This window comes from Thermobia domestica, chromosome 6 (assembly GCF_964235325.1).
Source record: "Thermobia domestica chromosome 6, izTheDome1.hap1.1, whole genome shotgun sequence".
Taxonomy (NCBI): Eukaryota; Metazoa; Arthropoda; class Insecta; order Zygentoma; family Lepismatidae; genus Thermobia; species Thermobia domestica.
Window position 1 is genome coordinate 173,864,264 of NC_137459.1, and position 22,572 is coordinate 173,886,835.

The 22,572-nt window shown below is 36.5% G+C and overlaps 1 long non-coding RNA gene across 1 annotated transcript in view; it reads left to right on the forward strand.

Annotated features, from left to right (window-relative positions):
- Positions 1-21,863, forward strand: part of LOC145687736 (uncharacterized) — a 562,050-nt gene extending 540,187 nt beyond the window's left edge. Inside the window, exon 6 of the long non-coding RNA XR_014131730.1 lies at positions 21,783-21,863. This is a non-coding gene — a long non-coding RNA (uncharacterized LOC145687736). The remainder of the gene's footprint in view (positions 1-21,782) is intronic.
- The last annotated feature ends 709 nt before the right edge of the window (positions 21,864-22,572 follow it).

Sequence of the window (22,572 nt, forward strand, 5' to 3'; positions counted from 1 at the left end):
TAGAATAAAATATGATCGGTGTTTCCTTCACGTATAAATTACTGCAGGTGTCTGGGACTTGCGATAAGAAGCCAGTCAACACATGCAAAACCACAACATTCACATTTATCGGAGTGGCAACAAATCAACAATAAAATTGTGTATTGAGATAGAGATTTTCTTTTTTTCTTTTTTATTAACAAAGGGAGGTGGTGCCTTTTTGTTAACAAAAGAAAGAGTGGCAGTACTATTTTTAAAAAACAAGGGGAAAGAGTAATAATAATATAAAAGATGTCTGTCTAAGTGGATGATATTTCAAATTGAATTTCATGAGTTGCATGTGTATAGGGATATACCTCATTTCTATTGAGCTTAGTGTTGGCTTATTACCCCATTTTAGCGGGTACCACCCGATTTTCAGGTTCTATATTCGTCCCCCTCTTAAACATATCTTAATCACGAAAAACCACCCGCTTTTTGGGATTGGAGAAAAATCTAAGAGGACTTAGTTGGTATGGTACATTCAACGTAAACCGTTACACCTCTGACAATCTCAATCGCGATTGAGTTAAATTTGGACTCGCGCTCGGGCTCAGGCTCTGGGCTATCTGAGCAGTGCGCGTGTGCAGAATCATTTGCTAATAAGAGATCTGCTCTAATGCACAATGGTTTTCTTTGTGTAGTTCATGTGTTTTTAATGTAATGTATTGGAAGTTCTATACGAATGAATATTCGTTTGTAGATGTTGTGACAAACATACTTGAATTAATCATGCCTTCATAAGCTACAAGAATGCCGAACGACAATTTCAAGTGTAACTTTCAAGACTCTTATAGAAGCGAATTTACGTTTCTTAGCCAGGGCAGAACTCAGTTTGAAGCAAAATGTACACTCTGGAAAACTGTTTCGTTTGAAAAGTAGGATGCAGGGAAGCAAATTGGACCTCCCCTGATTTTTATATAGTTTGTAAATTAGACCACAAGGAACACGAATCTGAAGGAAATTTGACATTCCGAGTTTCGGAACTCGAGATATTAAAACTTAAAGTTTAATATAGACGCTATCTATCTATATGAAAAAACACAATATTCTCTATACGAAACATATTATGTCCTGTGAGATATATAAAGGTAACCAAGAAAGTTCTGTCGCTTTTTGTGGAGGTCTGTGTTCAATTGACCTTCATACCGTGAGTTGAATGCGAATGGATATAAGGCGAAGGTCAGTTGTTGGTGTGGGTATATCCAATATTCTACCTGGTTGTGGCAGTTCAGTTACAACGTGAATTTGTGTAAGGACTGAGTGAATATGGAACCTCCACAGAGCGTCATAAGGGCGTGTATGCTATACGAGTTCAAACTTGGATCGAACACCACTGCAGCAGAGCGGAAGATACCTCAGGCCTTTCGTGAAGGTGTCGTGATTACGCAGACAGTGCAAGGGTGGTTTAACAAGTTTAAGAACGGTGACGAAACACTCACGAAAGACGCACCACACGTGCCGGAAGACCAACACATGTACAAAATGAGGATCTTCAGGTAGCAGTTGAGCCGAACTGTGGACAGACATGTGAGGAACTGGGGCTAACATTCAATGTTAGTGGAGAAACCATTCGCCAGCACCTCTATCAATTTGGGAAGCACTGATTTGTCTCCGGGCCAGAAGGCTACGCGTGCAGACACCTGTGATTCTTTGCTGTCTCGTCTGAGGAAGGAGCCATTTCTGGACAGGATGTTGACATGTGTTGAGAAGTGGGTCCTGTACGAAGCTCCACGGCGTCGTCATCATTGGTTAAAATCCCATGAACTGGTTCCAAAACAGCTGAAATCAGCAATGCAGCAGAAAGTCCTCCTGTGTGTTTGGTGGACTGCTCACGACATCGTGCATCGGGAACTGCTACCGGGTGGTCAGAGCAGAACATCAATGCAACTGTCTACTGTCAGCAGTTGAGCCGTGTTCAAGAAAAACTCAAAACCCTGGAGCCAACACTTCTCAATCGCTATGGGGTTCCCCCGTTACGGAACAACGCTATACCCCACATAGCTAGAATGAGCCGGGACACCATCCTACGCTTTGGATGGAAAACACTATTGCATGCGCCATACTGTCCGGACATTGTACCGTCCTGTTATCACCTGTTCCTTTCCTTGGACACTCACTTTAGAGGACTGCAGTTCAACTCCGTAGTAGAGGTGCTAAGTGCACTTGATACCTTCTTCGCTTCACGGCAAACCAAGTTCTACCGCGAAGGAATCCATGCCCATCCCGAACGTTGGCAGAAGGTCATTGATACTGACGGGCAATGTTTTTGATCTTCCGGGCACGTCTTAGATGATATATCGATGCTCTAAGTCATAGGTCAAAAAGCGACAAAACTTTCTTCGTTACTTTTTCACATATTACATAAAACTACTGTATAAGTTCTAGTATCTCGAGTTCGGGAAGTCAGAATGTCAAAATTCGTTCAGATTATTGCTCATTTTGGTCCAGTTTACAAAATATATAAAAATCAAATGGGGTCCTTTTTGCTTCCTGGTCAGTTTATGATCGAATATCTCGAGTTCCGACATTTGAAATGTCAAAATTCCTTCATATTCGTGTTTCTTGTGGTCTAATTTACAAAATATATAAAAATCAGGTAGAGTCCAGTTTGCTTCCATGGTCAATTTATGTTTGAATATCTCGAGTTCCGACATTCGAAATGTCAAAATTCCTTCATATTCGTGTTCCTTGTGGTCTAATTTACAACATATATGAAAATCAGGTGGGATCCAGTTTGCTTCCCTGCAGCCGAAAAGTACATTGGAAGTGTCATCAAAGAAATAACTAAAAAAAAAAGTACTAAGGATCGCAGGTCAGTATTTGTAACACGGAAGTTCACATCAATACTTACGGTTTAGAACCCTCACTTTTCTGATTTTAAAATATGGCAATCCTAATTTAACTGTGACTTGTACAACCATCGAACTATCCCTTTCGCACTGTGCTGCACATATTACCATAATAGCCTTGGAGCAAAAAAAAAAAAAAAAAAAGTTAAAAAACACATATAAATCAATCCATTTGTCTCGATCGATAGATGCTTTCACAATTGTTAAAAGGTGTAATTAAAAACAGCAAACATTGTTTCTGCTTTGAAAAGGACAATTCCTTATAAAACCGCAAACACGGTTTCGGGCGGCTTTCGCTTTCGAAAAGAGCTTTTGCGGTTTCAGTTTCGAAAACCGCATTTGCGGTTTCGGTTTTGAAAACCCCATTTGCGGTTTCGGCTTTGAAAACCGCTTTTGCGGTTTCGGTTTTGAAAACCGCATGTGCGGTTTCGGTTTTGAAAACCGCTTTTGCAGTTTCGGTTTTGAAAACCGCATTTGCGGTTTCGGTTTTGAAAACCGCTTTTGCGGTTTTCGGTTTTCAGAAAACCGGTCTTCTCAAAAACTGAAAACCGCAAATGTCACAAAAATTCAACAACACTACCTATAACGTACATGAAAAAGTTAATACATAAATGGTTCAAATCATATTATTTACTGTACTAAGGAAATATTCTTTCTCAGGCATTGTTGGGTTGAATTTTAGTGACTTTCAGCCAGAAGCGGTGAATGGGGGGGGGCAAGAGGGGGATCTTGTCCCCCACTTTTTTGAAGTGACCACTTAATATATAGAGTTTCATTAGGAAATATAAAGTTTTTGTATGCAGTACCGGTTCATAGAAAAATGGTGCAATATAATATTTTCCGTTGCGTGAGTACGTATTGGGTATTTACTTTCCTGAGGAGTTAAGAAAACTACAGAAATGCGTTTTAATTGCAATTCAAAGCAATTACGCGTAATATTGCAATTGCATATTTCTTTAAATGTCATAGCATATGCTTGTAGTATTTACTGTCTTTCATTCTCTAGGAGTAATAACTTAGATTTTATGGGATGTGTGGTATTAAAAATATAAGTTGTTCATTAATCCCCTGTTTCAATATAATTTCTACGAAACAAGTCTTATTGTTCATTACTATGATTAATATTATCCATTCTATTTATTAGTTTGCAAAATTGTTATTAAATAACCTGATCACACAGTTTTGTAGACATAGTTATAAGATATTCATGAGCAAGGAATCAAATCTTCCCTTATCACCTTCGTTATTTAAGAGTACAAAGGGCAAGTACCTACTTGAGTTGTTCTTGTCAATTTCTTAATAAATATGAAATACGATCTACTGTACCTTTACATTATCTGGTGAACTACCGTAAACGGCGATGGCGTATTGCCGGACAGGCTAGAGAAAGATATTGCAAGCAATGGAGCCTTTCACATATGCGCGGCGGTCGCCGTCCTTTTACACTGCGAGCAAAAACATCCGCCTCACCTTGCTAGAAAGCGGCGCGGCAGATCGCCGCGTATAGCCAAGCGGGACATACAAGTGATGGAGCTCTTCACATATACGCGGCAATCTGCCGGACGGATGTTGGAGGAGGGGGCAGTTGTTGCTAGGAAAGAGTAGAGAGAGGCTGCGATAATATAGATGTCTGTGTTTTACGTATATATATATATATATATATATATATATATATATATATATATATATATATATATATATATATATATATATATATATGTGTGTGTGTGTGTGTGTGTGTGTGTTTTTTTTGAATCTGTTTGTATATGTGGTTATGTTCTAGCCTAAGACACCTGGAGTAATTTTAACCAAACTTGTTACATACAATATAAAGTCGGGGCCATGGATAAGCGACTATTTTTCCTGGAAGAAGGAAGACTTTCCTCTACCCCCTGTGGCTTAGCAACCGCAAACTGCACTGGAGGTCGCGAAGGACTCAATGATGCCAGATTTCTAAACTGAATGAACTGGTTCCTCTCTGTTTTGAAGGTTTCCATTCCAGATTGTTATATGGGAACAGTAGAAGTAAAAACTTATTTTTTAGTTCAACCTAGACACAACTTGCATTATGTTAGTATTCGGAAGTTTTCGATAAAGTGATATGTTTATTTATTGCCCATAAAATATCTGTAGGGAAAATGAGCTAACGAAGTCTCATTTTTTAAAAACGGATTCTATCAGGATGGCATTTTTTTTTTAAAGGGAAACAAGTATGGAAAAGGAAAAATTTACGCACTTAAAAGGTAAATATTTATTGATTTATTCTCAATTTCTGCAAGAGCCTAACTTTTGGCGCTATAGTTTACAACTTAAGGCAGGTAGTAGAGTGATTTTCCTTTCTTCCCTTTATAGTTTTCCGATGTTTGCAGCCATAATAAAATGAATCATATATTTGTAAATTTAAGCATGATTTTTTAAAGTGTATATATAAAGAAAGAAGGAAGGAAACAGTATGTCTTACGTCTTCATCCACGATTGAGAAACAACACAAAAAGAAGTTAAAAGTTAAAACTTTTTTGTATTGTTTTGCAAATTAAAGAAACGAGGAGAAGGAAGTGAAAATCTTAGCTTGGAATGCTTTCTCAAAAAATTTCATTCCTTATAGAACGCTTCAATTTATTGTTTATGACCATCAATGTTTTTCACAGTTGTCAGTTGATAAGTTTTAGTTCTCTACTTTCGCTTGAGATTTTGTTCGAAGAGATTGTAGTATGCTGGTGGTGTCTACGTATTTTCTTGCTGATTGGAAATGTCTAATTTCTTTCGGGGGTACCAGAGGATAAGCAACCTAGTCCTTCTGGCCAGAAAAGTCTAAGTAACAAATAAAAGAATCGTGTACTTGGAAGTGAAGCAAAGCAGAGGAAGCAAAACATGAAAGTTTCAGGGGGCTGAAGGTAGTCGAAAGGGGCTCAAACCCTAGCTGCCCCTAGCTAGGGTCTGGTTTCGATATGAATATTGGTTAAGAAATCCGGGCGATATGTATCTTTTTTAATTAATGCTAATTATTCAACACTTATCTCCACAAAGCATTTAATTTTCTTATTACTAAGTGCAAAAATTGACGTACATTACTCTCAAAGTCAAGGATATAAAATTACTTTTTTTTTTTTAAAAAAAAAAATAGAACATTTTCGAAAGAGAGGATAAAGATTATTTGAGAATCGAGACAAAACGAGACTTCTTCAACCTTAACAAGTCTCCTCTCGTGGACAACACTAGTCAAGGCTGAGTTAAATCGTTTTTCCGCGTTCCAAAACTAGTGACTTTACTTTAATCAAAGGAGATCACATATCGGAATAATATAAAATAATTCTAAACAACATTTATTTAATATCACCAGTTTATTGGCTTCAATGATGAAACCATACAGCCAGCCCATGTCACTAACCTTAGGATACGTTTTCATGTAAGATACTTGCACTCAATTGAATTACATTGATTTCAATACAAAAGTAAAGTATTTACAGATATAATTCTCAACAGCTTGTTTTCAATTTTATTTTAAGTTTCGGTACTGACAGATTTATCAACCGAGTGCTAATCAAATTTGCAATTTTACTGACATTTTGCACTAATCTTTGTTTCTAATTACCTGAGGATATTTCTTTTGTAAAACTAAAATTATAATATTATAGAAATTGAACCCATTTCCCCTTCTCAGGAACAGAATTTAAAAAAAGAAAGAAAATCCGAAGGTCGCGGCCTGTATTTTTTTTTAATGAGAAGTGTATGTGCTGAATTTTACGCCTTCTTAAGCGAATCCTCACATTCGGCATTTTCTAAACAAATAATCGGTAATTTGATTATTAATACAAACCCCCTCTTTTCTCCTATACGAGCGAAGTTTTCGCAATCATTGAAACGTGTTTTCTGTTAATTTTAATGAAGAATTTATCCCTTAGTTCCATCTTCTTAACCTCAATAAAAAAAATGAACTCTCTTTGTCTCCTATAGGACATATATTTTTAAAATTGTTTTATTAGCCCTTGCCTTTTGACAAGGGAATATTCTGTACAAATCCATGTTTCTATCTATAATAGTTTGAGTAAGGTATTGATGAGTAAGTCACTTTAGATATAATCTTTTTTATTTTTTTTTAAATACAGTATAACAGTGTATATATCTTTTTAAAAACTCATAAATAATTCGTGTTTAGTTTTGGTATTTTCGCCCTATTTGAATTTTGTTGCACTCGATCATAACATTTTTCTTAGATCACTTTTCATTACACAATTCACGAGTCAATAAGTTTCTACTACGGTTTTCTCAATGGCTCTCTCTAGAAGAAAGAACATATGGTGTCCAGACATTTTCAAGAAAAAAATGTGACAACCTTGTCCCTCAGCACGTGCAGAAAACACTTTTGTGGTCACTTGTGGTCATGCTTGTGGAAGGAGCTGTTTCTTACGAAGGGTATGGGTAAGGGTCGCTTAACGGTGGCCGCGACTGTATGGGAAAAGTGACGTGTAAAAATAATCGAAAACGACCGATACTACCGAAGTGTCGAATAAAAAGAGTCCAAATCAATATATTTTTTTCTGTGTAATAGAAGATTGGGAGGAATAAATGTCCGGGCGCACTCGGCAAATGAGCTTGTAATTCTATAAAGTTGTGGAGCCCCAAAATTGAAATATAAACTATCAAATATTGAGCAATATTACACATTTTACAATGTTTTGCTATATATATATTGTCACATAAAAATTCGTTCCATACTTGTAATGATACGTTAATGTAAAGCAAGCAAGCAAGAGAGAATTCATGATGTGATATTTGATAAATATACCTTACTTTGTATATTTTATAATTATCTTTAACACTTCTACGGTTGCAATTTCTTGAATAGTCCTTTGAATTCAGGGACTAGAGCAGTGCTTTAAAGAGACTTGAGTCAATAGTAGGAATGCTTAAAAAAAAAAAAAAAACGAAATACTATATAATAATAATAATAATAATAATAATAATAATAATAATAATAATAATAATAATAATAATAATAATAATGCCTACAGATCGGCCTTCCGCTCAGTGGTTGAGTGTTGACTTGGGATTCTGAGGTAGATCTCAACAGGGTTTGAAAGAAAACCGGGCTTTTTTGAAAAAGCCTAACCCACCTGAGCCCATATGGGTTTTTTCGGGTTTAATTATTCTTTTCGGGTTTAATTATTCTTTTCGGGTTTAACCGTTTTTTTTCGAAATATTTCAATGTCTTTGGTTAAAAGTGTTAAAATGTGATTTATATTTTAAGATTGTCATTGTAACAATTTTCTATTCACTGCTGTTTTGGAAAAATGGGCGTCATTCCGAAATTTTACATTGGATCACTGAGAAAATCTATCTATACAGCAAATTTAGCATATCTCGTGCTTCCACCGTCAAAATTACAATTTAAATGATTGAATATTGCGCTTTGTAGCGTGGATACTGGCTATTTTGAAAAAAAATGCCGCCATTTTGAAATTTTACGTTGGTATGTCGCCAAAATCTATACAGGGAATTTAGAGTGTCTCGTGCTTATACTCTGAAAATTTTAAAAGACCGATAGTTGCACACTGTAGTGTGTGTGGCAGAGGCAGACAAACGAGTTGAGTTGATTTTGTGTTTAACGTACCTTTCAGCAGCAAGGCTATATGAGACGGGACCTACTGATAAACGTGTAATCCGAACTACGAGCTCCCGCCTGGAATCGAACCCGGGTCGCCCACGCCGAAGATGCGTACGCTAACCGCTTAGTCATGAAGGAGCTCGGCAGACAGACGAACAAATGCAGATCAAGTCATCCAGAAGCCTTACTGACGTTTCCCAAATATGAAAACCAAAAGGGATCTATTAATTTAAAACAAAGACACAATTTATGTTGTATGAAATAAATAAAGATTTCAATATGTCTTATATGAAATAAACATCTTCCAGCGTAAAATAAATGGCTTTACTGTTGAAGTTCACTTCCGATAATTTGTGCGTTCAATTACGGGATTTTGCCGAGCACTTCTTGCAAGACTGTTCTTTCCTGAAAATTAATTCAAACAATTAACAAAGATATGATTCATATCATATTTTATAAAGTAATTGTTTCAAAATGTCTTAAATGAAATTAAATATCTTTCAGCCTAAAATAAATAGTTTTATTTTTCAAGTATTTATTTCCGATGCTTCTGTGTTAAATTGCGGGAATTTCCCGAGTGCTTCTTTCACAAGGCAGATTTTTTTCGAAAATAAAGTGTTTTTTTTTCTTTTTTAATGAACATCGAAACTTCCACTAGTACGGAAATTTGAATTCAGCATTTGAAATAGTAAGCGTTACATAGTCTTCAGAACTCGAGCATTAAGCTTCTTAAATTTCAGAAGAATTTTTACGCTATTGCTGTGGTCTTTGTTGACTCTAGAAAATGCATATTTGGAGAGTAGCAACAAATGACTGAACTAAACTATTGTTGTTGGAAAACCAAATTTTACTGAAGAATACTTGTGTTTTACATCAAAGGTAAGAAATAATACTAATAGTTTTACTAATGTATTTGTACATTTACTATTTGTACCGGTACCAATGGCCTCAAACGTGTGAGTGATAACGTCCTTCGGTGTCGCCGAGTCCACGAGCACACTATTTACGGAAAGTATTTTCTAAAGTACAAAATTGCATATTTTACTTCGAATAGACCGTAAGCATAATCCATACATTAATTTGTTCTATAACTCTCTCAGTCAAAGTTTTTTTTTCTTTTAATTCATTCAGTGCATTCAGAACTTTATAAAGGTCTTATGTTGAATGTTGTTGTTAACGTGAAAGCATCTGATTCTCCCAAAGAAAGTCCAAAATCTGATAAAAATCACTTTAAATGTGATCACCTTAGTTGTGCCAATAATACACTAACAAAAAGCTCAAAAACCCAGGTGGGTTTTAAAGTGGGTCTTTCAGATGGGACCAACCCGAAAACACCCACCGGGTGTTTTCGGGCTGAGCCCACTTGGGCAAATCCTGGATCTCAACCACCGACTATCCTGAAAGGATTTTATTCTGATTTGCTTAGTCACAACTGGTGAATACCGGGATAGTATTTTAAATATCCAGAACCTGGCCGATATTTTGCTCAAGTCTATCAATTGTGGAAACAATATAGAAAAATCTCCTTCAAGATAGCACTTCTCTAAAAAAGGCTGAACACATATTGACTTTTTTCTGTTTGTCTAAACAAGGCGAGTAGAAGACACTTTGGCGTCTGTCCATTGCAACCACCACAACACAACAAGAGTCACAAGGTTTTCTTTTCAGTTGCACAGCAACCCTGCTCCCATATTTTTAATCCGCGGCAAAAAGGCGTGTAATATGAAAGGGTACACTTCTCACACGGCAAACTGCCGCAAACGGCGACGGGAAATTGCTGCATCAATGTGAAAGCTGAGTAACTGAAAAAAATATAGTATCCTATTAGTATTTGGTTGGAGCGAAAAGAAAAATTCAGATTTTCGAGTATCAAATTCTAATAGGACTCAAAAGTTGTGTATTCGCGTGCTAATCAATGAAAAAAAAAATAACAGAAAGAATCACACTTTGGATCTGCAGTTCGAGCAAGCGGCCGAAATTTCGAAAAAAAAAATGACAGAAAAGCACAAAAAATTACTTTTCTGCAAGAAATATACAGGTTATTTTTCATTTCTGTAGCGTCTAAGTACTTTATTTTAGTTGTGTGAGGTCATGTTTTTAATAGTTTGTTAATGTGAGTGATTTTATACATTTTATTTTCATAATGATTTTGCAGCTTCAACCATTTCTCATTTTTTTTTCATGAAATTGCCCAGAACTCACCACGAGAAGATGGCTGCAATTCGAATTCCGCCCACACCCTACCCAAACAATCTACCAATTTATATGTGCTCAATTATGTTCATTTAGTCAAGGACGTTGCCTTAAATTCAGATTTTTTAAAAAAATTAAATTTTGGCATTTTGAGTCTTGAGAGCAAAGTTGCTCTAATGTAGCCATCTCTGTTTTCTTGTCGGCACACTTTTCCTGCAGACTCTGTGACAAATTTGACATATCTTTCAACTTCCTGAACATGGCATTCAAAATTCAAGAAGTCAAGCTCATGAGCAGATTTGTCATGCATAAGTGATAAGATAGTTTCAGTTGTCAAGCTTTCGAGAACTGGAGGGGGAGCCGGCTTACATTTTATCCAATCTTTCTGCTCACTGTAGTTCGTGGCATCAATTTATTGAGGGTGCCATGAAAGTTCTAACAGATTTCCCCTTCGGCTATTTCTTGCCTCTAGCACTCTACATAACTCTCGTATGTGTTGTCTTTCATCCACTCTCATAGCCAACAATATGTTCTTTGGATGATAGAAGAAAGCGTTTCTCTCAATGATAGGATCGATGATTCTTTTAATGTTGTTTTGCAAATGTCTCGTTGTTTGAACTACCTTCAAAATATGTTTAGACCCATATTTAACTGACTGATATCTCTTCATGTCGAATCAGACAGGGGCACATGTCTTTATAATGTAGCTTACAAGCACTTTGTGTTCATTAGTAGAATTTGTTTGAGAAACATACAATCATAAGAGCAGGTTTAAACATGTCAGTCATCGGAAGTGACTGAGAAGTCCAGGATCTTTTTATAGCCACCTCTGGAGCACACTGCCTTATTTGGATTGCTCTGTTAGAACTTTTATGGCACCTTCAATAAATTTTGATGCCACGGTCTACAGTGAGCTGATAGACTGGAGAAAATTTTAACTGTCTCCCCCCCCCAGTGCTCGAAAGCTTGGCAACAGAAACTTATCACTTATGCATGACAAATCTGCTCATGAGTTTGGCTTCTTAAATTTTCCATGCCATATTCAGAAACTTGAAAGATGTGTCATATTTGTCATAGAGTCTGCAGGAAACGGAGCGGACAAGAAAACAGAGATGGCTAAATTAGAGCAAGTTTGAATTTAATTTTTAAAAATCTGAATTTAAGGCAATATCCTTGAACAAATCAATATAATTTAGAACACCTAAATTGGTAGGATGGTTGGGTTATGAAGTGGCTGGAAATGGAATTACAGCCATCTCCGCGTGGTGAGTTCTGGACCATTTTATGAAGAAAAAAATTGTTGAGAAATGGGCGAAGAGCTGCAAAATCATTATGAAAATAAAGTGTATAAAATCACTCACGGTAACAAATTATTAACAAACATCACCTCACACATTTAAAATAAAGTACTTAGACGTTATAGAAATAATAAAAAAAAGTAATGTGTATATTTCTTGCATAAATGTAAATTTTGGTGTTTTTCTGTCATTTCTATTTCTTCAAACTTTATGCCGTTTGCGCGAACTGAAGATTTAAAGTGTGATTCTATCTGCTAATTTTTCATTAATAAGTACGCAAATACAGAACTTTTGAGTCCTATTAGAATATGATACTCGAAAATCTGATTTTTTTCCGCTTCACCCTGTTAGTTATACAACCTTTCGTCAAAAAAAGTGTTAGAAACAACCAGAAACATTAACATTTATATACAAATATTCAGATAATATCTTGCGGGGGCTCTGTGGTAGAGAGTTCACCTCCGGTGTTCGGGGTCCCTGGTTCGCTCCCAGCTCGCGCCGTGTGGACTTTTTGGTGGATAAACACCGTGCTCGTGGGTTTTCTCGGGGTCCTCCCATTTCCCCCTACTTTCTCCATTCCACCATTTCATTCATTTCTCATCTTCACCGTCTCCTTTAGCCTCATCGGCATAACGCGGGACGTAAAACTCGAAGATTTCATTTCATTTCATTTCAGATCATATCTCGCCCCCCTCCCCCCACTTTTAACGTTCAATCGCCACCAATGCTTTCAGCACCGAGATTATATGTGACATGGATTCAGAGTATTCGAACTATCGTAATTTATTTATTTATTTATAATAGGTTTCAGATATAGCACTAGGCCATTTTACACTGAAACATTTTAACAATTTTGTAACATAACAATAGAATAACAATTTGAAATCAAGATAGTCCAGTACAATGGCGACATTACAAAGATATTTATTTATATATGATCTGAAGTTATGCTCATTTGAAAAATCTTCTACAGTTTCTGGTAACTTATTATACGTGCTAACAATTCGGTTTAGAAGGGATCTTTGCACAATATTAACTCTCGCAGCTCGAGTGTAAAAGAGATCACTAGATCGCGTTGTTCTATCGGGTACGCGAAAATTGATCTGACTTAATAACTGTTCACATGATATATGGCCATTTACAATTTTATGCAAAAATATTAGGTCAGAAATTTTGTTTCTCACTCAAATTTTAATGCATTCAAATTCAAATTTTAATGCTATCTTACCGGGAATTAAACCTAGGTCCCCGTGCATCAAAGGCGCACACACTGGCCTAGAGCAAAAGAGAGAACATGCAAAAACAACTAAACGACTCGTTTGTACAATTATGCGTGGCTGCGTAGTGGCAAGAGTTATCATTTCTGATATGAAATGTCTCTGGATCGATCCCTAGCTATACTAACTTCAGGAAAACAATATATTGTCAGTAAGTTTTCTCAGGGTTACCCGTTTCTTGCACTTTCTCATTCTCTTTTTTCTTTTCATCATTCACTTGCATTTATCATCCACTTACTTCTACGTACGTAACGCGAGTTAATTGTTTGTTTTTTTTCGTTCTTGAAACAAAAGTGCTTCTTTGTTTATTGCTATAACAGAAAGTTTAAGCAAATGCTATCAATTGGTAGTTTCTATATATGTACAAACTTAAAATTAAAAAAAAAAAAAAACAGGGCGACGAGAGTAATCATGAGATCTGTCTACTTTTTTCTTTATTTTGTTTTTTCACATTCACACGAGAGAGAAGCAAGTTTTGGCAGCCGTCTCTTAAGCCCTAATGTTGTGTGTTTGGATGTTATTTCTGTTGATTTATTTCGCTCATTATCACCATCACTCTTGGCCTCGGTGAATAATCGTGGGATTAAACTGAAACAAAAATTATTTTGTATGTTATAGAAGGTCTTAACCAGAACTTCCATCTCCTCTCCTCTTTCTTTATTGTAACCGGAAGTGGTTTGTCTCTTTCGGTTTCAACATTGGACTTCTATATAGTAGCTATAATTCTACTAAGTAAAAGAATTTTACGTTTTTATTAGTAATCCTAGATTTGGGATTCTACTCTAGAACATTGTGATTGTAAAACAAACAAGCTAATTGTAAGCCATTTCTCCTGCTGATGTATTACTTACAATCATAATGAACTGTTTCATTACTGTAACAGTGAATTATTATATTTCCGCCTGTTTTACTTTTATATTAATGCTGTAATTGCTTTTAATTCAAATAAAGAACGTGTACATTTATGGTAATTGTAGCTGGCGAAGCACAACAAAGTGGATAACCGTCACTTCGACACGTTATGAACAATATTCACTACGAATGGTTTTCATAAACAAGCACAAAAAATGTTAAAACAATGTCTCTGCTAGGATTTCCTATTATTGCTAAAGTGCCAGTTTGAAAAGCACTGAAATAAAAGCTTTTCAGAAACAAGCCAATATTATTTCCCTTGAACAGAAAGGAAAAACGTACATATTCGAGTCAAATAATCAACCTAAGGATTCCTTTTGTATTCATTGTTGATCGTAGTGAGTGAAAGCTTAAATTGAATATAACATCATTAAGTTTGCATTCAAATTCCATGAAAACATAAAAAAAAGTGTTACCTTAGTGCCTGTAAAGAATATGGGTGGAGGAGAAATGTATCATCCAATGCAAAAGCTGGAAACCATTTCACACGCAATATATGGATGACCCTCGAAAGCTTTCCCTGAACAAATGCATTTGTAGTCAGTCTTTGTTGAATTCTATTGAAATTTGTGTGGCTTGGTTAAAAAAAAGTCCCATTCTGTACTTCAAAGACCTTTGTGGAAAACAAATACAATGTGTACGTGAGAAATACAGGTACATTTTACATTTTATATTTGCTGTCAATTTTCGTGGAAACGTTCATCATAATCATCATCAGTTTTATATAATCTCTCTTTCTCTCTCTGTCTCTCTCTCTCTCTCTCTCGATATATATATATATATATATATATATATATATATATATATATATATATATATATATATATATATAATATGGGTGTCAAAAGTCCCTTACCAGCCTTTTTAAAATCCACGTGGATGTAGTTTCATTGAATGTAGGCTAAGTTGGGCAATACACATTAGGGCTAGAGGGAGTTTTGAGATTATGCCACTTGAATGGCCGCTATTTTGTTTCTACCGTCTTTAATTCGAAATATTTATTGTGAACGCTAAGTATGTAGTGTGATATATGACCGTGGGCTAGAATTTTCTCAGGATATCAAATATGCCGTTTGGTTTCGTGTAACTTAATTTAGTGAAAGCTTAACGACAACAGAAAGTTATATTTATCTCTTTCTTGCACAGGTATAAGTGGCATCCGTATAAGGTGCAGATCCAACAATATATCTTCGAGAAGGTCCTGATCGCCGAGTGTATATCAGTGACGGCGCTACAGGGGGGCGAGAAGGGATGACCGCCATACCAATATTTTTTCTCGCCGCCTTCTCCCCTCCATTCTTTCATATACAACCGGTACAACCGATAACAATATTACTCAAAGCAAGCGAGAACGATCCTGATCGCAGAGTGTATATTAGCTAAAATCCATCAATATCTCTCCGAGAACGATCCTGATCGCCGAGTGTATATGAGCTGAGTCTAAATGTTATATTTCTGCAGTTGAATATCGATAGCATCATAATTTTATTATTCGTGTCAACGATTACAGGATTAATCAAAGACCAAATATTGAGTAATAACCTGGAAAACAATGTGGTAGGGATACTTATTTTGGTGCTTTGATATCCTACAGAAATACGATTGAAAATGAATGGACATAATTATAAACAGATTCAACACCATTTTATCTGTGATGGTTGAACTATATGTTTTTATTTCCTCTAATCCAAACTGTGTATGCTTATAGCTAAGCTTTCTCAAATAGTTACTCTGAAACTATGAACAACGATAACGCAAATCAATATAGATCATCACCATCTACCGTCTACCATCAAGTCACTTTTCTCAAGAGCTACGGTGGCTCACTGGTAGAGCGTTCACGTCTAGTGCTTGGGTCCCTGGTTCGATCGAAGCTCGCGCCAAGTGAACATCGTGGTGGGCAAACACCGTGTGTGTGGGTTTTCTCGGACTTCTCTTGTTTCCTTCAATTTTCTACATTCCACCATTTAATTCGTTTCTCATCATCACCGTCTCCTTTAGCCTAATAAGTCCAGTCAAATTAGATTAAAAATGGGCCAAACCTAGACATTTAGAATAAAAAGATGGGACCTTCTGGAATTTGTTCGTGATCTCTTCCTCATTAGCCTCCAGAAAATACCAAAAAATCCAGTTGCGGGTTTTTCGCCATTTTGAATAAATAGTCTGCCATCTTGGATTTCTCACATGCACCTAGTTTATGCCGCATATCTTCTAAACTAATTAACGTAGAAGGATTGTTCTTTTTATATTATACTTCTAATATTATAGGCAATGTAAAAAGTTATTATCATTTAATTCCGAGTAAACATTTTGCATAACTTTAGGATAAAGTGAGAAATTGGGATCTGTATTAGAGGACATATTCTTTTCATTGCCTCGTACAACTTAATAGATAGAAATACGAAAAAAAAAAAAATGCTCGGATACAAGTTGTTGGAAATTTCATAAGCTTTAAAACATGTATATATTGTCACTATATAGAATGTCAGAGATGCACAATGGAGCTTTACACATCATCGGACTGCGCACAATTTCTGTAGAAACATATGAAGGAATAACTTAACATGAAGAAAAAGATATTTAGTGATTTAAGACGGCTTTTCATCGCAATTTTCGGTAAGTGTCAAAAGGTTTGGAAGTCCGGCTAGTTTAATAAATAGTTAGTAAACAGCGGCGTCGTCAGGGGCTGCGCAATAACCTTAAGTAGACTTTTTGTATGTAGGCCTATGTGTCTATTGAAATTAACGTTTGATATACATGTTTCGAAAAGATGCAATCTATTGAAATATATTTTACTGATGCTGTTATCCCACAAAAAAAAAATCCAGTTGCAGGTTTCCTCCTTTTTGAGTAAATAGCCCTAGTCCAGTGCAATTACGACAGAAATCGATCAAACTTAGATTTTTTTTTAAAAAAAAAAGATTGTACCTGTTAGAATATGTTATATGTATTGATATTATACTAAAACAGTCCCAAAACTCTAGTTGTTGTTTTTTTTTTTCATGATTTTTGCGGCCAATTGTATGAGCAATATGGGAGGTTTATCACAAAACACTATGGTCAACAATGTATTGTATTTGATAGTTATGATGATGGACCTAGCGTAAAGGATATAAAGTACTGGACATGAACAAAGAAACCATGAATACGCGTAATCGTTGAGGATAGCATCAAAGTTGTTCGTTTATCTCAACAGGAATTTCTTTCTAACACAAATATGAAATCCGAATTCATATCAATTCTGACGAAATATCTCTAGACATCTCGTTTTACTTTTAATCAATCACCTCGGGATGCAGACACATTAATTGTGTTAATCGCAAGAGATCTTGCAAAATCTGGCTCGTCAGTAATAGTGGGAGAAGATTCAGATATTTTGGTTCTGACGGTAGCACTCGCAACCGCTGAGACTTACATGTTTATTCCTGGCTCGAAGACACTACATAAGATATACAGCAACACCAAACTTTAGAGGGCATTGGGAGATATGGTGAACTGCATTTTATTTCTGCATGCCTTCACTGGTTGTGATAAAACTTCTACTCCACACAGTAAAGGGAAGAATGTTGCGTACAAAATACTGGGAAAAATTTTCTTAGCGTTGTACAGATGTGCAGAGAAAGAAAATCTGGATTGTACAAGATTCTGCATGTACAAAAAGATTTATCCGAACTACAAATTAGTGACACTTTGAACTTAGCAGTACTATCTCCAACAACAGCTGCTGCAAATCAGCATAGTCTCCATGTGTTCTATCAAGTTCAGCAGTGGAAAAATCAAGAGATGACTCCAACTGAATGGAGCTGGAGAATTTGTGGTGATTGCCTTCTTTTGTAACAGCATTTGAACAAACTGCTCCAGAAGATTTGTTAAAGTTTATAGCATGCAACTGCCAGACGAACTACAGAAACAGTTGTGGGTGCAAAACAAGAGGGCTATATTGTACATCATTTTGTGGGGAGAGTAGTGGACACGGATGTGGTAATAGCGCTACTTTAACTGAAGATGCAGATAAAGGAAGTGATGATGAAGCTGCCACCAATACCAACTTCTTTGAGAAGGAAGTTAATGAAAACTGTGGACATTCAACTGCAAAACACCATAGAGAAAAGTGTCTCAAAGTTCACTGGTATATTTAGAACTTTTGTTTAAGTTTATTTATCATCGCAAGGCTTTTTACAGTGCCATATACCTAGGTACGCTGATTAGCAGTTGAATTAGAGGCAGCAGGACAGTTACAGAAATCGCCTTGCAGATGCTCCACCAGTCCATGTGAATGAAACGCATCCCAAAGATACTGCTGCCGTGTACTTCCTCTCTCGGTATCCGTGTCAGTGCAGTGTGTGATGGGCGAGACGAAGAACCTGAATGCATTTGACCGTGGTCGAATCGTAGGGGCCAGACGATTGGGTGGCTCGATTTCGGAAGTATCTGCGGCACTTCGATATTCAAAGGCAACTGTGTCAAGGGTGTATCGTACCTGGCTTCCGGTAAAACTGCATCCACACGGGCAAACTGCCGCGGTCACAAGCGTGTCGACAACAGGGATAGACGCCAAGTGGCTTGCATCGTAACAGCCAATAGACGGGCCACAGTGTGTCAAATCGCGGAGAGGTTCAATGTAAGACAACAATGCAGTGTCAGCAGCCACACAATTCGCAACCACCTGCTCCCCATGGGGTAGAGAAGCCATAGACCCATGCGAGTATCCCTTCTAACAGCACAACACAGGAAACAACGTCTAGCATGGGCAAAAGAACACTGCCTCTGGACGGGGAAAATGTGGGAAAAGATTGCCTAAACAGTTTCACATTGGTACATGCTGATGAAACGGTAAGAGTACATCACCAACCGCAAAAGGAAATGGATCTATCGTGACAGCAGGGAAGTGTGCAGGCCGGTGGTGGTGGTATTGTCATATGGGGCATGTTTACGTGGACTGAAATGGGCCCCTAACACGTGTAACACAGTCCCTCACAGGTAAACGCTACCGTGATATTCTGGACGACCATGTCATGTCATTTGCTCGGCTTCTACATTCAAGTGGTGACCTCATCTTGCAGCAGGACAATGCGCCGGCCCACCGCTCTAGGATGGCAGCAAACTGGTTTGATGAGCACTCCTCTGATCTGACAACACGGTCATCGGACCCAATCCGATCTAACACATCTGGCACGCCATGAAACGACGCATGCGGCTGTGGACCCTCTTCCAACCAACCTGCAAGCTCTGTGGCAGGTATGGACTTTGCAGCAGATATGGACTGAGATTCCATAACAACACTTCAGTTGCCTCGTGGAGTCCGTGCCGCGGCCAGTAGCCTCAGCGAAAGGTAGTGTTACACGCTATTACGTAGGTGTCTGTAATTCAACTGGTGATCAGTGTATATTGTCTTTCTTTTTTAACTACAATACTTTTAAGTTTAGCAGTTTAATAGATGCGCAGAAGAATCTAAGCACAATTACAGAAGTTAGTACGTATAGTGAAATAGTGAAAATAATGAAACAGGATATGACGGTATTTACTATATAAATTGGATACAAAATGCATCTCAAATAATTTCGGTAAGTATATTTGCCTTCATTTTTATAATTAATCCCTTGTTTAAATCACCATTTTTATTATTTTCTAAATTTATATTTTCAAACACTAATAGATTTAACTTTAACGTACACTGAACTTTTGGTAACGCCAATGCGAATAAAGTAATCACTTATTATATAACCTGTAGTATTAGAAGTATAATAAAGAAACAATGAAACTTTTACGTTTATTGGCTTAGGAGCCATAATGCAAAAACAACGTGCTGGGGAAAATTTCAAGATGGCGTACTTATTTAAAATAGCGAGAAACCAGCAAACAGGGTTTTGGGGCTGTTTTAGTATAATATCAATGCATATAACTTATTCTAACAGGTTTAATCTTTAAAAAATATGTGTTTGATAGATTTTTGTCGTAATTGCAGTAGACTAGGGGTATTTACTCAAAAAGGAGGAAACCTGCAACTGTATTTTTTACGAGATAACAACACTAATAAGAGATATTTCAATAGATTTCATATTCTTTTTGAAACGTTTATCACAAACACTAATTTCAATGGACGCATAAGCCTACATACAGAAAGATAGTGCGAAAGTCTACTTCCAAGGTTCTTGCGCACCACCTGAGACGCCATTGTTTACTATTTATTAAACTAGCCGGACTTCCAAACCTGTTGATACTTAACGGAAATTGCAATGAAAATCCGTCTTAAATCACAAAATATCTTTAACGGAAATTGCAATGAAAATCCGTCTTAAATCACAAAATATCTTTTTCTTCATGTTAAATTATTTCTTCATATGTTTCTACAGAAATTGTGCGCAGTCCGATGACGTTTGAAGCTTCATTGCGCATCTCTGACATTTTATATAGTGACAATATATACATTGTTTTAAAGCTTATGAAATTTCCAACAACTTGTATCCGAGCATTTTTTTTTCCGTATTTCTACTCTATTAAGTTCTCTGAGGCAATGAAAAGAATATGTCTCGTAATACAGATCCCAATTTCTCACTTTATCCTAAAGTTATGCAAAATGTTTACTCGGAATTAAGTGATAATAACTTGTTGCCTTGCCCATAATATTAGAAGTATAATAAAGAAAGAATGATCCTTCTACGTTAATTAGTTTAGAAGTTATGTGGCATAAACTAGGTGCATGTGAGAAATCCAAGATGGAAGACTATTTATTCAAAATGGCGGAAAACCCACAATTTATTTTTTGGGGATTTTTTGGAGGCTAATGAGGAAGAGGTCGCAAACCAATTCCAGAAGGTCTTATCTTTTTACTCTAAATGTCTACTTCAAACCTTATTTTGACTGCACTAAGTCGGCATTAACGTGGAACGTAAAACTCATTTCATTTCATTTTTTTCATTTATCTCAACTGAGAAGCTTCCATGTTTTCACGGTCTTCAGATAACCTCTTCTTCAGATAACCTCAAATAACCTGATACTGTTCATCAACTGTAGCCTCCTTCGCTCTCTACCTCTCTTTCATGTCACGAAACCTTGTAGTACGTATCTCGTGATATAATTCCTTCTTAGTCAATGTCACAACCAGTTCATCTTCCTATCTTCAATTACATCTAAAATTACTTTTTCCCTCCCTCGCCATTTCTAACACCCTCTCATTCTTTTTCCGCTTCTCTTCATTCTTCTTCACACCCACATTCCTAAAGCTTCACTCGTTTTTTTTTTTTATCACATTTGCGTAGTTTTCATGTTTCTGCCCCTACAATACAACACTTCAAAGGAAGTATTTTATGAGACTTTTTCTCAACTCTTTATTCAAGGACACACGAAATAGATTTTTCTTCTTCATAAATGTATCTTTCGCCATTCCTATTCTTGCTTTTATTTCCCGTTCGCATTTCATATCATCACTAATGTTACAACCTAGGTATCGAAAAATGGCCATCTGTCTTTTTGTAGTTTTGTTTTTAATTTTTCCCCTCCTACTTTTATATTTGACACCAACCACTTTGTACCAGTCAACATGGCTTTTGTCTTTCTAACATTTATTTTCATCCTATATTCTTCACAGCTATTCCTTAAGTTTTCTAGCATCATATTTTCTTTTCAGATTCCGCCAAAAGCGCCATATCATCTGCAAGCCGTATACACCTAATCATTCTACCTCCTACCGAAACGCTGTCTTCATAAGGTAGGCTTTTTCTTCAATGCCACTTCTAGATAGATATTAAATAATGTTGCAAGAGACAACATTCCTGTCGAACTCCCCTTCCAATTGCACTCTTCTAAATTATTTCCTCCCCTATTCTAACACTTTCTTGTTGGTTCATATATAAGTTTGCTATGAGTCTTCCTTCTTTCCGTTACAACCAACCATTTTTCGAACTTCCAACAATAATTAACAGTTCACGCGGTCAAAAGCATTTTCGATTTCAAACACAACATTCACTTTTCCCTTGTTTTTATAAACTTTCACTGATTATCTTTGATAATCCAGTGGCGTCTCTCATACCCTTACTTTTTTTCTAAACCCGAACCTCCTCAATTTTTTAAATTTGTTCTTCCATACAACCTTCTGTTCAAATTTCGAAGCAAAATTTTTGCTGCATGAGATATGAGAATAATAGTTCTACAAACCTCATATCTCTCTGGGTTCGATTTCTTAGCTATCGGTATTATGGTCGCCTTCAGGAAATCTTTAGGCCAGTCTCCTATTTCATATATTTCATTGCAGAGCTGGAACAATTCTTGCCCCTGTCCCGCGCATTCTTAGTGAATTCGATTGGTATATTATCTATCTCGGATGTCTTCTAATCTTGGATAGCTTTTTCAAACTCATCTCGAAGAATATTAAACCATTTATCACCCTCGCTTACTTCATTTTCTACTTCAAAATCTGT